The sequence below is a fragment of the Protopterus annectens genome, chromosome 5.part0, assembly GCF_019279795.1.
Source record: "Protopterus annectens isolate FY-2018-M chromosome 5.part0, PAN1.0, whole genome shotgun sequence".
Taxonomy (NCBI): domain Eukaryota; kingdom Metazoa; phylum Chordata; order Ceratodontiformes; family Protopteridae; genus Protopterus; species Protopterus annectens.
In genome coordinates, this window is record NC_056735.1 from 1,313,651,678 (window position 1) to 1,313,666,346 (window position 14,669).

Genomic DNA, 14,669 nt, shown 5'->3' on the forward strand with positions numbered 1-14,669 from the left:
TTTGCCAACCTTCTTCCCTAATCCTCAGAATAAAGGGGAAAGGATCCTGCACTCCTTGGACGTGCAAAGACAGCTCAGGTTCTACCTTGACACGACTAAACCTTTCAGAAAATCTGACCAGCTGCTAGTCAGCTTTGCTACAGGGGCAGAGGCAAGGCCATTTCAAAGCAAACCATTTCCAAATGGATAGCACACTGCATCCATTTCTACTACAAGCACCATGGAAAACCTACCCCACAGGGGATCAGAACACATTCTACTAGGGCTACTTCCACCTCTACAGCATTTCTCAGGGGAGTCTCTACCAGAAGCATCCTGGAAGCTGCAAACTGGAGTTCTGTACACACCTTCACCAAGCATTGCCACTTACCTATTTTTTCTAAATCCAGAGATGGATTTTCTACAGCAGTCTTACAAGGCCTGATAGCCAGCCCTAACACTTCTTAACTGCCTCCACCCTTCCTCAGCTTTGGGAATCAACCCAAGTGTGATGACTGCAACAGTGAAACATGAAGAACATAGTACAGTTGTGTACACTTACCATAAATGTAGATGTTCAAGTGTATTCACTGTTGCAGTCCTGGTTTCCCTCCTTCCAGCCCCCTGGTTTTCTCTATCCTTTCTACCTATCCTCTTTATGGCCATTTTTTATGGCAGTGGTATTTACTTTTTACTGGCGGTGTTCCACACCATATAAGAACTTCCTATTTTGGGTGCTCCTGAAAAACGGATGTAATGGTGTCGGCTGCATGTTTTATAGGTAGGTACTAGGCTATCGGCCCTAGGGCCTACATAAGCCTAACCAAAAAGGTACCCTGGCTTTCGCCACCCAAGAAAATTATTTTCCTGTGCCCCTGTTGAGCAAAGCCACAGAGGTGATCCCTGGGGTGAATTTCCTATTTCCCATCCAATCATCAAGATTTTTCTTGAAGAGTGCTAATGAGGAGCTTTGTTTGATATAGATAGGTAGTTTGTTCCAGAGTATGGGAAGTTTCTGGGACAGGGATCTATCCCTCCAGCATGTTCTGTTTATTGTGGTGACAATGTTTAGGTCCCTAGAACTTTTAGCTCGGAGGGATTGGGATTTGTTAAAGGCATGTCTTGGACTTTCAGATGAAGGTAAAATAGTACACACCACCTACCCCTACCTGGCCAAGGATCTTGACACAGCCTTCCACTCAGGCATAGTAGAAAAACTTAACACACTAGGAATAAACCCCTTCATCACCCACTGGATTGTCAACTGGCTCACAGAGTCCCCTCAGGGTGTAGTGCTGGGAACTCTTCTGTTCAACTTATAGTTTTCATAAGTAAAAGCCAATACCAAAGGGCTTTGGCTGACTACATTTCAGATGTCTGCAAGCTAGAAGCAGTGATCAAATCTCAAAAAAAAGACTCAGCCATCCTAGAGGAAAGCTTGTCACAAATAACTGGTGCCAGACGTATGAACTAAAGGTAAATGTCAAAAAATGCACTATTGCCTTCTTTGGAAAGTTGACTTTCCCAGTGAACTATCACATTGACAACACATCCCTAAGAGTTGATCCAGCAGTTCAGGATATGGGAATTTATATGGACAGTAACCTAACTTTTGACCAGCATGTGTCACTGTAGAAGGAAGTGCTTCTATTTAGCACCACACATAAACAAGGGGATTCCTTCTAGATCCAGGGAGCTTTACTCAGCCCTCATTAAACCAGTCATTGAATATAATGCCCCTTTTGGCATATATCTGTCCGGGTACATTCAACTACTGGAACACCCCAGAGATACTTTACCAAAACAATATAAGGCCTAAACAATATGTCCTACATTGACATTCTCAAAGCCTTATTGCTATCTTCAGTCTCTTGTAGACTACTAAGAGGTGACTTGTGTCTATCAAATAAGACATCCTTCGACCCATTACTGATGGACTTACTTCATATCTGCAAGGCAAATGGATCAGAAATACTCTATCCAGGGACCTAAAGCTTTTCTGCAACATTAATAGAACTGTTTGGTAGAACAGGTATATCTCCCTTATAGTACCACTGTTTTGCAAAAGACTCACCCATCCATGTAAAACAAAGCTCATCCCTGACCACACTGAACAGCAACTTGGATCAATGGATGGAAAACAAGAAATTTATTTCAGGACTCCCCCTGTACTACTGCTGGGCAGAGGCAACCCCTACATGGTTTTACCCAATGTATGGGTTCGCTCCAAATATTTGTTTTGCTCTAGTAATTATCATTACAATAATATATAAATGTGGATATTGGAAAGAATTAGGTTAATCTAAACTCCAATGAGATAGGTACATTTTAATCACCAAATGGGATAATTAGCTAGGCTTTAAATGACCCACAAGGGCAGTTATCTTAGTATTAACCCATGAGCCTATTGGATACCTAATTGTAGCCGTAGTCAGGGCTGATGGTGCACTTTCCTTAAAAGACTTATCACCAGAGGGGTCCCTTAAGGTTCTGGAATGGGATGAATACCCTTCCACATCTATTCACTCATGTCAGAATCAATGTCAAGAGCTTTTGTTTGTCTAAGTTTGTTTATGACTGCAAATTCACAGTTGTCATTAGCCTAACAGAAGACACCCACATCTTTCAAAAAGGCCTAACTTCAGCAAACTCATTATGTTAGGAACCTCAACTAAACCTAAATGCAATGAAACACAGTGCTGTACTCTGAGAAGTAGGAAAGCCCTGCACCTATTACATAATTGACACACCCTTAGAATAGATACTGACATTAGATACCTGGACACATTGATGGACAAATAACTCACTTTTGGCCACCAAATATTTACTATAGTTGGGAATCTTTAATTTCCTGGGTGTGTCACAGTTAATTTGGCAGTTGATGCAGAGGATTAGCATGCTGCTTTCTGTCAGATGGTGCTCCAGTGTTTGATGCCTTTAGACTCCAGTACCTACCTGTGTGACTTCTAGCCTGAGTCTGAAAAAGGCCTCTGTAGATTAATGGTCTACCCCAGTTGACGAGTACAAATAAAATAACCTCTAAAATGTTCGGAGGTAATACCACTCTGAAATTTTTTATGTAAAAATTCATGAGTCTGATACTTAAAATCTGTATGTAGCAGGATCTAAAGTCAAACTATGGTAAAATTAGGCGCTGATTAACTTTATAAAAGCTTCATCGCACTGCACCCCATCCCAAATGATCAGTGACCCACCCATATCAGTAATGACGACAACAAGATTTTCATTATATTTCAAGCCTGATAGTGCTCGTTTCACTTCAGCATTTAAATTATGTCCATAATTTCTGAAAATGGCACTTGAGGTCCTGTGCAACTAGTTAAGTATTGACTGTTCAAATAGCTTGACTGTGGGAAGATATGGAGGTCAAAAAGTAGATTTGTAAATGCAAACATTATCGGTATTTTCAACATTCATAATATTTTGTCCACGACAAAACTAGAATTTTAAATTCAGACATCAAGAAAATTATGCCTTAATCTCAAGAACGGTTTGTAATACAGGTATATAAAAGGCAAGAACATAAACTTTATTCAGTAATGAATCTCCATAAAGACCTAATGAAGATAAATTGACTACCATTATCATCAAAACCTAAAGAAGTTAAACTGACTACTATTATCATGTGCACTCTGCTGATAAATCAGTCTGTCATCATATGCCAAAAGGTTGCATCATTTTGTTCAGTGTGATGTTTTCTGCCTCTTTGCTTGTATCAAAAGGGCCAGCTACTGCACCTTTGGTACTATTAGAACCAGAAGCATGGCTGGGATACAAGGTGCTTTCATTTCTATACAAATTGTTGGCATGAAAATGAATTCAGATACACCTTCTGCAGTCTGGAGTGAAGTGTTTGTTTCAGCACTTTGTGTGTTGTCATTTTTAAGTTGTAGTATGAAGTTTGCTGCATTTCTTTAACAAAGAAGCCTTTATGGGGTTTTTTCTCTTCACTTGATGAGGGGCAGGCACACATAACCCAATGCTCCTCCTAAGAACAGAAGTGATGACTGCCAGATTAGGGAATTTTTTTTTTTTTTTTTTTTTTGCGTTTCAGAATCTGAAAAATGTTAGACAAACTTTGAGGAATAGTTCATTTCCTTTTAGTCGTGCTCCTTCTTCTATTACATTGAGCTGAGAGAATCCAGACGATTCATAAAGAACCTAGCTCTTGTGTTAATGGGAAATGACAAAAACACCATTCTTGCATGATGTGCTTACAAATGCATTCAGAGACATACCAGCTGCGATGAGAAAAGACCTCATTACTGGCTAAGAACACAAATGTCCAGAGATTCCTTGATTTTTGTCAATGCAAATGACTTGGAACAGCTAGTCGATACCCCCACAAGGGGTGATAATATCTTGGACTTGGTATTAACCAACATGAGTAACCACTGCAGCATCCCTATAGTATCATCCTCCCTGGTAAGATCCGACCACAAAGTGGTCACTTTCGAAGTGACCATCTCCCCTAACCCCCCTCTAGCTAGGGTCAGACATAAAAACTTCTCAAAAGCTGATTACAGCCTCCTGAGGAATGATATAAACAGCTTCACCCCCCCCCCCTTGTAGGAAATGGCACCAATATCCAAAACTACACCAAAGCACTATACGAGCATTTATATAGATGCATGGAATCAGGAATACCCAACAGGACTAAGTCATCCTCTGCAAGGAAGTGTAAACCTGGTGGACATCTGCAATAAATAAACTCTATAACAAAAGGAAAGAATTGCTGTCCAAGACCAAAAAGGAGTAGGTGCCCAATTGGAAGCAATGTCTCCTTAGCATGAACAAGAAAATAAGAGCACTAGTGAAATCCTCCAAAGCAAATTTCGTGTCCAAATTGGCCACATCTACTAGAGACAATCATAAGGCCTTCTTCACATATGTCCACAGCCGTAAAGGAAGCACCCAGATCTGTTCAGAACTGGTGGTCAAGGACACCACATATACAAATGCTGTAGATATAGCAAACTTGCTGACTGACAGATTCAGCGAAAACATTACCCCTCTGTGTACCCCATCAGTAAATCAGGACATCCCCAGTATCTTACCCCTTCCCCTTATATCTAGGGAACAGGTCAACACTGCTTTCTTAAAGGCAAAAAAATACAGCCTCCATGGGGCCCGATAACATCCCAGGCTGCATCCTACATGAACTCAGGCAGGAACTTCTACCACCATTACGCACCCTATTCAACCAAAGTCTGGCTTCATCCCAGCTGAGTGGAGGACAGCCATTGTCATCCCTTTACACAAAGGTGGAGAGTCCACTGATCCAGGAAATTATAGACCCATCAGCCTAACTAGCCTGATCTGCAAGGCCATGGAACGGATTATCATGGACCTCATTAACAAGGACATTGGCAAACTCCAAACACTTGATCCCACGCAGTTTGGCTTCATCAAGGGGAGGTTATGTCTGCTAAATTTGGTCGACTTCTTTGAGACAGTTACCAAACCCATGGATGAGGGGAAGATGGTGCACACTGCCTACCTTGACCTGGCCAAAGCCTTTGACACTATTCCCCACTTGGCCATAATAGTTGAACTCTCTCAACTAGGCATCAATCCATATGTTACCAGATGGGTAGCAAACTTGCTCACTGATAGAGTCCATGTAGTCAAAACAGGGGTAGCCACCTCAAGCAGTAGACCCTTAACAAGCAGCATAACCCAGGGTTTGGTCTTGGGGCCTCTGTTATTTGGGATATACTTTTCTGAGCTGCGAGCCAAAGCCAGTGGGCTATGGCTGATCAAGTTTGCAGATGACTGCAAGCTGGGTGTGGTCATTAATTCCCCTAGTGATGTGGACATCCTCCAAGAGGGTCTCACTCAGACAAATGACTGATGCCAGAAACATGGCCTCAAGCTGAATACCAAAAAATGCATCATCATCCCCTTTGGGGAGAGTGATGTCCACACAAATTATCACATTAATAACAATGTCCTAAGCACACAGTCAGTCATGAGGGATTTGGGCACCCAGGTTGATAGCAGCCTAACTTTTGACCACCATGTTGCTTCCATGGTACCGGAAAGCCTTTTACATGGCTCACCTCATAAGTAAGGTTATCTCATCCAGGGACAAGGAGGTCATAACAATCCCTGTATTCTTCCCTTATAAGCCCCATTATTGAGTACAACGCAAAGCACATGCAGCACCTAGAGAGACCACAGAGGTTCCTCACCAGGAGAATCCAGGGCCTCAAACATCTACTCTACACAGAGAGGCTAAAAGCCCCATCTCTCTACTCAGTTTCATACAGACTCCTTAGAGGTGACCTCTGTCTGGCATACAAGACAATCATGGACCTCACCTTGATGGGACTACTGTATATCTGGAAGTCAAGCTCCACTCAAGTAACCCACACATGTGGCATCAGCCTGGTCTGTGACATCAACAAGACTTGTTGTTGGGACAGATTTGTGTCCCAGAGACTCCCTCATCTATGGAATAGACTCCCTCTCCATATCAAGCAGACTACCTCTTTACCCCTTTTTAAGAGTAACATGGATAACTGGATGGGAAACAGAAAATATACCCCTGGGATTCCACCCATGTCCATGCTGGACAGGGGCACTGGGTGCTGATTTGTCTAAACATGGGCTAAACTCTTGACTAGTTTTATAAGGGCCTCATGGCCAATAACCTAGTAACCTCCTATGAACTGCCACTTTTGAAATAAAGCTTCCTCAGACAGTTCCAAACTATCATTGTGGGGAATACATGTAAACAGATCTATAATGTCAATTGTGACAAAAATTAAATTCTCACCATACATGTCTTGTTTTATGCTCCTTAAAAAGTCCCATGAATCCTTGGTAATTAAGTTGTCACTTAACCAAAGCTGTTTTAGTTTTAAGTCCAAGAATTTTGCAATAGGGGCCATTTTAGAGTTCTGAGCTGCCACTATCGGTCTTGGGGGTTCTGTTTCATATTTGTGGATTTTGGGTATACCAAAAATGGTTGGTACCATAGGCCTTTCATTCCTCATATAGTTGTAACCATCTATGTCCAAAATCCCTTCTAAAAACACATCATTCATGGCTAAGTCAATTTTTTTGATAGAATATATGTATTTTATTTTTGGATACTTGGTTGTATTTGTTAGTATTTCCTAAAATTTCATACATTTTTCCTTCATATAATATTGTGTCCATCAATACAGCACCTCCCCCCTTGTTGGGCTTCATTACCCTTACTTTTTTGTCCTTGCTGATCTTGTGTAGTGTTTCCTTTTCCCCCCACAGATAAGTTAGACTTATATTTTCTTTTAGAGAAGGCTTCCCTAATTTCCTTCTCTACTACCATTTCAAAGTTTTTTAGTTGGGGATGGAGGGGGGGGGGTTGTAGGTACTTTTCTTTCTGATTACATCTTTGTCGTTTCCTGAATTGAGATGGAAGATTAGTTCAAAATTAATTTTCCTGACCAGCAATGTTTTGGTTAAGTCACCCCCTTTGCTGTGGAATAAACTTAAATCCCTTGGATAATAATCTAAAATGGTCAAGGTAAGTTCTACACTGTTGTAATTAAAAATGTTGAAATTGTCATAACTGAATTTTACATTGTTGTCTGTAATAAAAAGTTGTTCAGGTAGTAAGGACTGACTTAGTACGGACTTTCTTAATAGCTTCATCTTCTCACCCCCCCAGATCTTCTCCTTGGCTGAGTCTCCCTGTAAATAGGTGAGTTCCTGTTTTTTTATTCTTTCTGATCTTCTGAGTGGGGGGTATCCTAAGGGGTCATTCCAACCTTTTTCCTGTTTCCTAAATTTTGTCTCTCCCCAAGCATCCCCCACTGGTTCACTCTCCAAGGGGTGAACACTGACATGGTGTCCACTTGTAACCCCATCATTAAAAACTTTTGATTTGAGATAGCAAGTTTTGTTCTTATAAACTGCGGTGGTGGTGCTGCGGTAGCGTTGTCGCCTCCCAGTAAGACGTTGTCCTGTTCGATTCTCAGCTAGAGCGTCTTCTGTGTGGAGACATGCGTGAATGGGCGTACCTTCATTGAAGGTTGTGCATCAGGGCCGGCAACTTGACACTTAAAAATTTACTGCCAATCATTAGCGGACCGGAGTTCCGCTGTGGCAACCCCTAACCGGGAAAAGTCGAAAGACACAACAACAACATTCTAAAATGTCCCTTTCAAGTTTCTTAGATTTCCTATGGATAACACTAGCACATTGTTCATCTACCTGTGCCCTAATGTTAATATTTTTTTGTTCTCTCCACTGTAACTGTTGATGTGCCGCATACCACTGTAAAAGCATGTCTTTTGTAATTTGTGTGTAGAGTTCCACTGTGGCGACCCCTAACCGGAAAAAGATAAGAGACAACAACAACTGATCATGTCTAACTAAATGTATCTGTAATTTTTCTTTGTGGAGATTTTCTCCCTGGGCCTCTGCTGAAAAAGGGCAGTTTTTCAGCTCAGTCAGACACCCCCAGTTAACAAATGTAAAATAAATAAATAAAATGTTAAAATAATTCTGTTTTTCTCCCTCACAGTAAACAATAAATCATTAATAATGTTCCTATTAACCTCTTCAATGTGTTTATACAGTGACATTTTTTTCTTTTCTTTGTGTTTAATTGAAATTCTTAACATGTCCAGACCACATCTATTAAAAACTTCTGTAAGTTCATTACCATCCTTTACATTATTTAGGTATTTACAAATAAGTAGCCCCTTTGCTACAATACCCATATTTACACACTCTTTAAAATAAGCCACTTCAATTTCCAACATTTTAAACTTGTACAAATAATTGTGCAAGATATCAAGATTGTTTTTGTAAGTGTTGGTTGGTAAGTCTCTGTTTTCATTAGGCATTTTAAAATTATAGTTGCATCCTTGTAAAAGCCAGTCATTTACACCATTATTCTCAATGTTTAAACAGTCACCTTTTTCAGCCTGCTTTTCCTTCTGCATTGGAATTTTCTCCACATTCATTTCCTCAGTCATTTCAGCCCCCTGGGCCCCTATTGCAAAATTCTTGGACTTAAAACTAAAAAAGCTTTGGTTAAGTGAGAACTTAATTACCAAGGATTCATGGGATTTTTTAAGGAGCATAAAACAAGACATGTATGGTGAGAACTTAATTTTTGTCACCATTGGCATTATAGATCTGTTTACATTTACTCCCCACAATGATGGTTTGGAACTGTTTGAGGAAGCTTTATTTCAAAACAGACAGAACAATTTTTTTTTTACTATGTCAAAGATTAATTGAACTAGTTCTTAAAGACAGCTACATATTCTTCAACGGTGAATTTTTCCAGCAAATTCAGGGAGTGGCTATGGAGGCCGCTTGTGCCCCCTCTTATGCCAACATGGTCCTAGCAGCCTGGGAAGAGAAATGTATAATCACTCAGAATACCAGAACTGCTGGGTACTGTACAAAAGATTTTTGGATGACATCTGTATACTGTGGACAGCTTCTCTGGATAAGGTCCATCAATTTATTACATATATAGGGAATTCCACCACTTTCTAAACTTTACTGACAATATTTCTCATGACACTTTGAACTATCTCGATGTCACTATACAGAAATGGAATAATAAGTTTAAGTCCAAAATTTACAGGAAAGACACCTTTTCCAACTCATATTTATATTTCATCAGTCCCCATCCCTACCATCAGAAAAGAGGAATTATAAAAGGTAAGATGTAACAGAATGACATCTGAGGATGATGACTTTGAAGTTGAATGTTCTTTTCTAGGTAAATTACTTAAGGAAAGAGGATACCCATACGCCTTAATACAAGAAGTGTATGAAGAAGTACTGGAGGGGAGAAATGAGAAATTCAAAGCCATAATGCTGCGGTGGTACGCCGGTAGCATTGTTACGTCACAGCAAGAGGTTCTCCCATTAGATTCTCGGCTTGGCTTGGGGGTGCCTTCTGTGTGGAGTCTGCATGTCCTCCCCGCGGTTGGGTAGCATTCGAAAGACATGCGTGCATAAATGGGGGTGCCTTCATTGAAGGTTGGGCGTTGAGTTGGCACCTCTGCATTTCGTAAAAATCTACTGCCAATCATTAGCGGACCGGAGTTCCGCTATGGCGACCCCTTACCGGGAAAAAGCCGAAAGACAAATAACAACATTAGGAGAGCATAATTTTTCCACAACACCACTGGAATAAATACTGGTGAAGTGAATGATTACAGAAAGGTGTTTATTATGGAATACAATGGACATAGCAAGAATGTTAAATCGATAGCTGAAAGGGAGTGGAATAGGTTTACAGATTTAAAGGAAATAAAGAAAGAACCTTTGAATACTGTGTACAGGAAAGGTAGGAACTTAAAAGAAATTTTAGAAAATGACAAAAATGCTGTTATTGCTACTCAGGGAAGGAAAAAGGGAACATTTAAGTGTGGAAAGTGTTCATAATGTACATTTATTTCCTGCAAGAAATCCATTTTGGTAAAGAGTAGAAAAAAATGTTTGGAAGGGAAGAAATATTATAATTGTAACTCGGCAGGGCTAGTATATATAGCTACCTGTGACCTATGTGGTTCATTCTACATAGGTAAAACTGAAAGACAACTCAGAAGGAGAATTTATGAACACAGTTATGATATTCAGAATGAAAATGAGAACAATGCTCTCTTCAAGCACACCAAAACATGTGAACATGTCCCTTCTTTGTCCTAGAGGATGTACAGAGGAATGAGGGGGTGGCGTTTGAGAAACACAAATTGAATATAAAGAACTGTGGTGGTAAGTAACTTTAGAAGCCAATAAATTTCCGGGCTTAAATGAAAACATCTCCATTAAGCCATTGTTAAAAATGAGAGCTGACAAGTTATAGCTAAAAGGGTGCATTTCTTAACATTTTTTGAACCGTTTTTTTCCCTGAAAGTGTAATTTTCACTATTTCCACCAGATAGAGTCCTCACAGTTTTACTACATCATCACATACACACATATACATTCATTTTTACTATTTCATTATTTTACTTGTTTCTTACTTTTTGCTTACATTTTTATAACATTCCTGTATTTGTCTTTGGTGATTAATTGAAACTGACAGTTTTAAGTTGCAGTTTCCTATGTTTGTGAACAAACTCAAGCCAGGTCAAAGTTTGTTGTGCAAAAGGAAGTTGTTTTAACTTGAATGTTGTTCCTATTGGATAAAAGTTAATTGGCAGGGTTTATAATGAGCACTTTACATCGTGACATTTTTTTTTTTTTACATCTGAGGAAGTTCATTGAAATGAAAACGCAGTGTGATTTTAAAGCGTTTATGTGTCTGTTCTTTGGTGCTGTTACAGGTTTTGCCTAGTGGATTAAAGCTGGATTTTTTACCATTTACTGCCTGATTCTCCTTCAGCTGCCTTTCTTTTGGTTGCTATACATAGTACACACTCCACTTATACCGAGGTAGTTAACTATAATCTTCCCAAACCCCAAAGACCCCCACTCTGGCATTCCACCTGCATGAAATATTCTCAGCAAACCTGAAAGCACCCAACAGAAATATCATGTAACCCTGCACATCGAACCATACCCAGTGAAGCTTCAACTACAAAGACCATAAGGCAAGCCTACACACTACCCAGGACTCTAATGATAGGAGACTCCATTGTATGACATACTGATACCCCACACCCTGATGAGCAAGAAGAAAATAATGGGCAGTGACCTATCAGGGACCAGGATCCACCAAGTTACATACGCACTCAAGTCATTGCAAAAACAGGTACCAGTATGATTCAGTCATAGTCCATGTGAGTGTAAATGGCCTGAGAGGTACCTCCCTCGAATATATGAAGAGCAACATCATGGACTTCTCAGAATGTGTCACAGACTGGTATGTGCCTAGCAATGAGCAGCATTGTACCTTCACCAAACATGATATCACAGTTCAAACAGAAGATGGATGACTTTAATAATTGGCTTAGTTTCTGGTGTCATTCCTGGGGGATACATGTTTTTCACTGTGGGAGGACATGGTTAACAAACCACTTTGCTTTGCCAAGAATGGGCTAACACCTATCCCCTCTAGGCTCACAAATATTGCCCAAAACATTGTTCATCCCCACAGAGCCTCTTTTAAGCAGTGCTAAACTGACAAACCTTCCAACACAGAAAATCTACCCAAGGATGACTAAGGGTGTTACTGCTCAATGCCAGGAGTCTAAAGAAGAAGCTCCACTCTCCCCAAGCTCTCCTCACTTTGGAGAATGCAGTCATGGTTTAAAGTCACAGATAGTATCCCAGCAGTGCAGGACTTCTGTGGTTTCCTCACATTTAGACCACCAACTGCACAGACAGGGACTAAATATGAGGTGTCTCGATCTACTTCAAAAACAACAAGCATACCTCTAGGTTGGTTAACAGGATGACACACTAGAGTTCCATCATGTCCAAACTACCAGAAACAAAGTCCCATACCATATCCTAGCAAGCTATATGTCACCCTCTTATGTCCCATAAAACCCATAGCTCATACTTATACCTATACTTACCATTCAGTCAAATACCATTCTCATGGGGTGACTTTAATTATCCATCTATAAACTGGGAATCCTATACACAACCCAAAACTTGCAGGCACAGAGATTCAAACTGTAAACACAAACACCCTGCACCCGTTAGTGAACATGGCTACTAAAGGTATAAACATGTTGGACCTGGTACTCACAAATATGGGAGAATACTGCAGCCTCCCCACATCCCCAGCATCATGTCCTCTTCTGGTCAGGTCAGTCCACAAAGCAGTCTCCTTTGAAATTAAGAATCAGTTATGTAACCCCAGCAAATGTTGTAACAGGTAGAAACTACTCCAAAGAAAACTACATTTTATTAAGTGATAACATGACAAAATTGTATGCCCCTCCAAACCCAAACACAGCAGCTTATATGGAATTATTCACAGAAGCTCTGTACAACTATGTCACTAATTTCATCGAGGCTGCTGTGTTTGCCAGAAGTAAATCCAAATCTGACTGAAAAAAATAAACTACCCTGAAGGAATCCAAAATGAAACAGGTTGTATAACAAAAGAAAAAAGTCACAGCTAAAATTAGGAAGTGTAGCACCAAAAAAGACAAAAACTCTCACGTCAAACTGAATAGGCAACTAATAGGACTAATTAAGGTCAACAAATCAAATTTTGAGGTAAAGATAACATCTCAGACCAAGTACAACCACCAGGCCTCCCCCTTTGTTATGTCTGAAATCTCGAAGTCAGTACCCAACAGTGTGCCAAACTTTTGGTAAATAGAGCCATGCTCATGGACCCAGGAGATATAGCAAATCTTCTGTCTGACAAATTCAGCTTCAACTTTACTCTCACTGCCAGCCACTCACCAAGAAATACTACCTAACACAATCCCTCAAACTATCTATAGGGAACAAGTCTTAGATGTGCTCTCTAAGGACAAGAAGGCAACTTCAATGATCCCTGATAATATCCCAGGATGCCTCCTAAAATATAACCTATAAGGGCCACTGGAGTCAATGTTCCTCCACAGACTCTGCACAGGCTTTATACCACAAGAATGGAGGACTGCAACAGTCATCCTTCTGCACAAGGCCAGACCATCAATGGATCCCAAGTACTACAGAACCATTAGTATGGCTAGTCTCATATGCAATGCCATGGAAAGAATTATCATGGAAATGATTAACAGTGACATAGGAAACCTTCAGACATTGGACCCAACCCAATTTGATTTTTTCAAAGGCAGGTCATGCCTACTGAATCAGGTGGACCTCTTTAAGAAGGTCACCAAGGCAATGGATGAGGGCAAAACAGTGCATAGTGCCTAACTTGACCTAACTTAGGCATTTGATACAATATCCCAATTGGACATTGTAAACAAACTAATGTAATTAAGCATAAAACCCTATGTAACTTGCTAGATAGATAGCTGGCTCACAGACAGGATCCAGGAAGTCAAGATTGGAGAAACCTGCTCCACAAAGAGACCAGTCACCAGTGGAGTCTCACAGGGCTCTGTGCTGGGTCTGCTCTTCCTTCGCATCTATTTTTGGAAGTTAAGGCTAATGTCAAGGTCCTCTGGCTTACAAAGACTGCTGATGATCGCAATCATAGAAACTCCCAAAGATACTAACATCTTACAGGAAGGTCTAACACAAACAAATGACTGGTGCCAAAGCCACCACTTAAACTCAATGCCAAGAAATGCATAACAGTAACTCTTGCAATACTAGGCCACCCAGGGAAATTACCATATTGATAAAGCACCTCTAAAAGTAGACACAGTATTTGAGGATTTGGGGACTCATAGATAGTAACATAGCTTTCACAGGTTCATAGGTGATTACTAGGCTAATGGTGCAAGAGCCTTTACAGTCCTAGCCAATGATACCCAGGGTAGGAAAATATTATATCTAAATTCACCAGATATGGGATAAGGTAATATCGGGGTAGTGGGTCTTTGGGTGTTAGAGCACTGAGTCATAAGGGACAATGGCAGTACCCTGTGAGTGAATTTATGGTTCCCCATCCATTTATCCAAATTATTTTTGAAGAGAGTGAGGAACGGGCTTTATTTTATGAAGACTGAAAGTTTATTCCATAGACAAGGTAGCCTTTGGGATACAAATCTGTTTCTCCAGCAAGTTCTGTTAGAGTCACAAATAAGGTTCAGGTCCATGGAATGTGAAACCCTTGTATAACT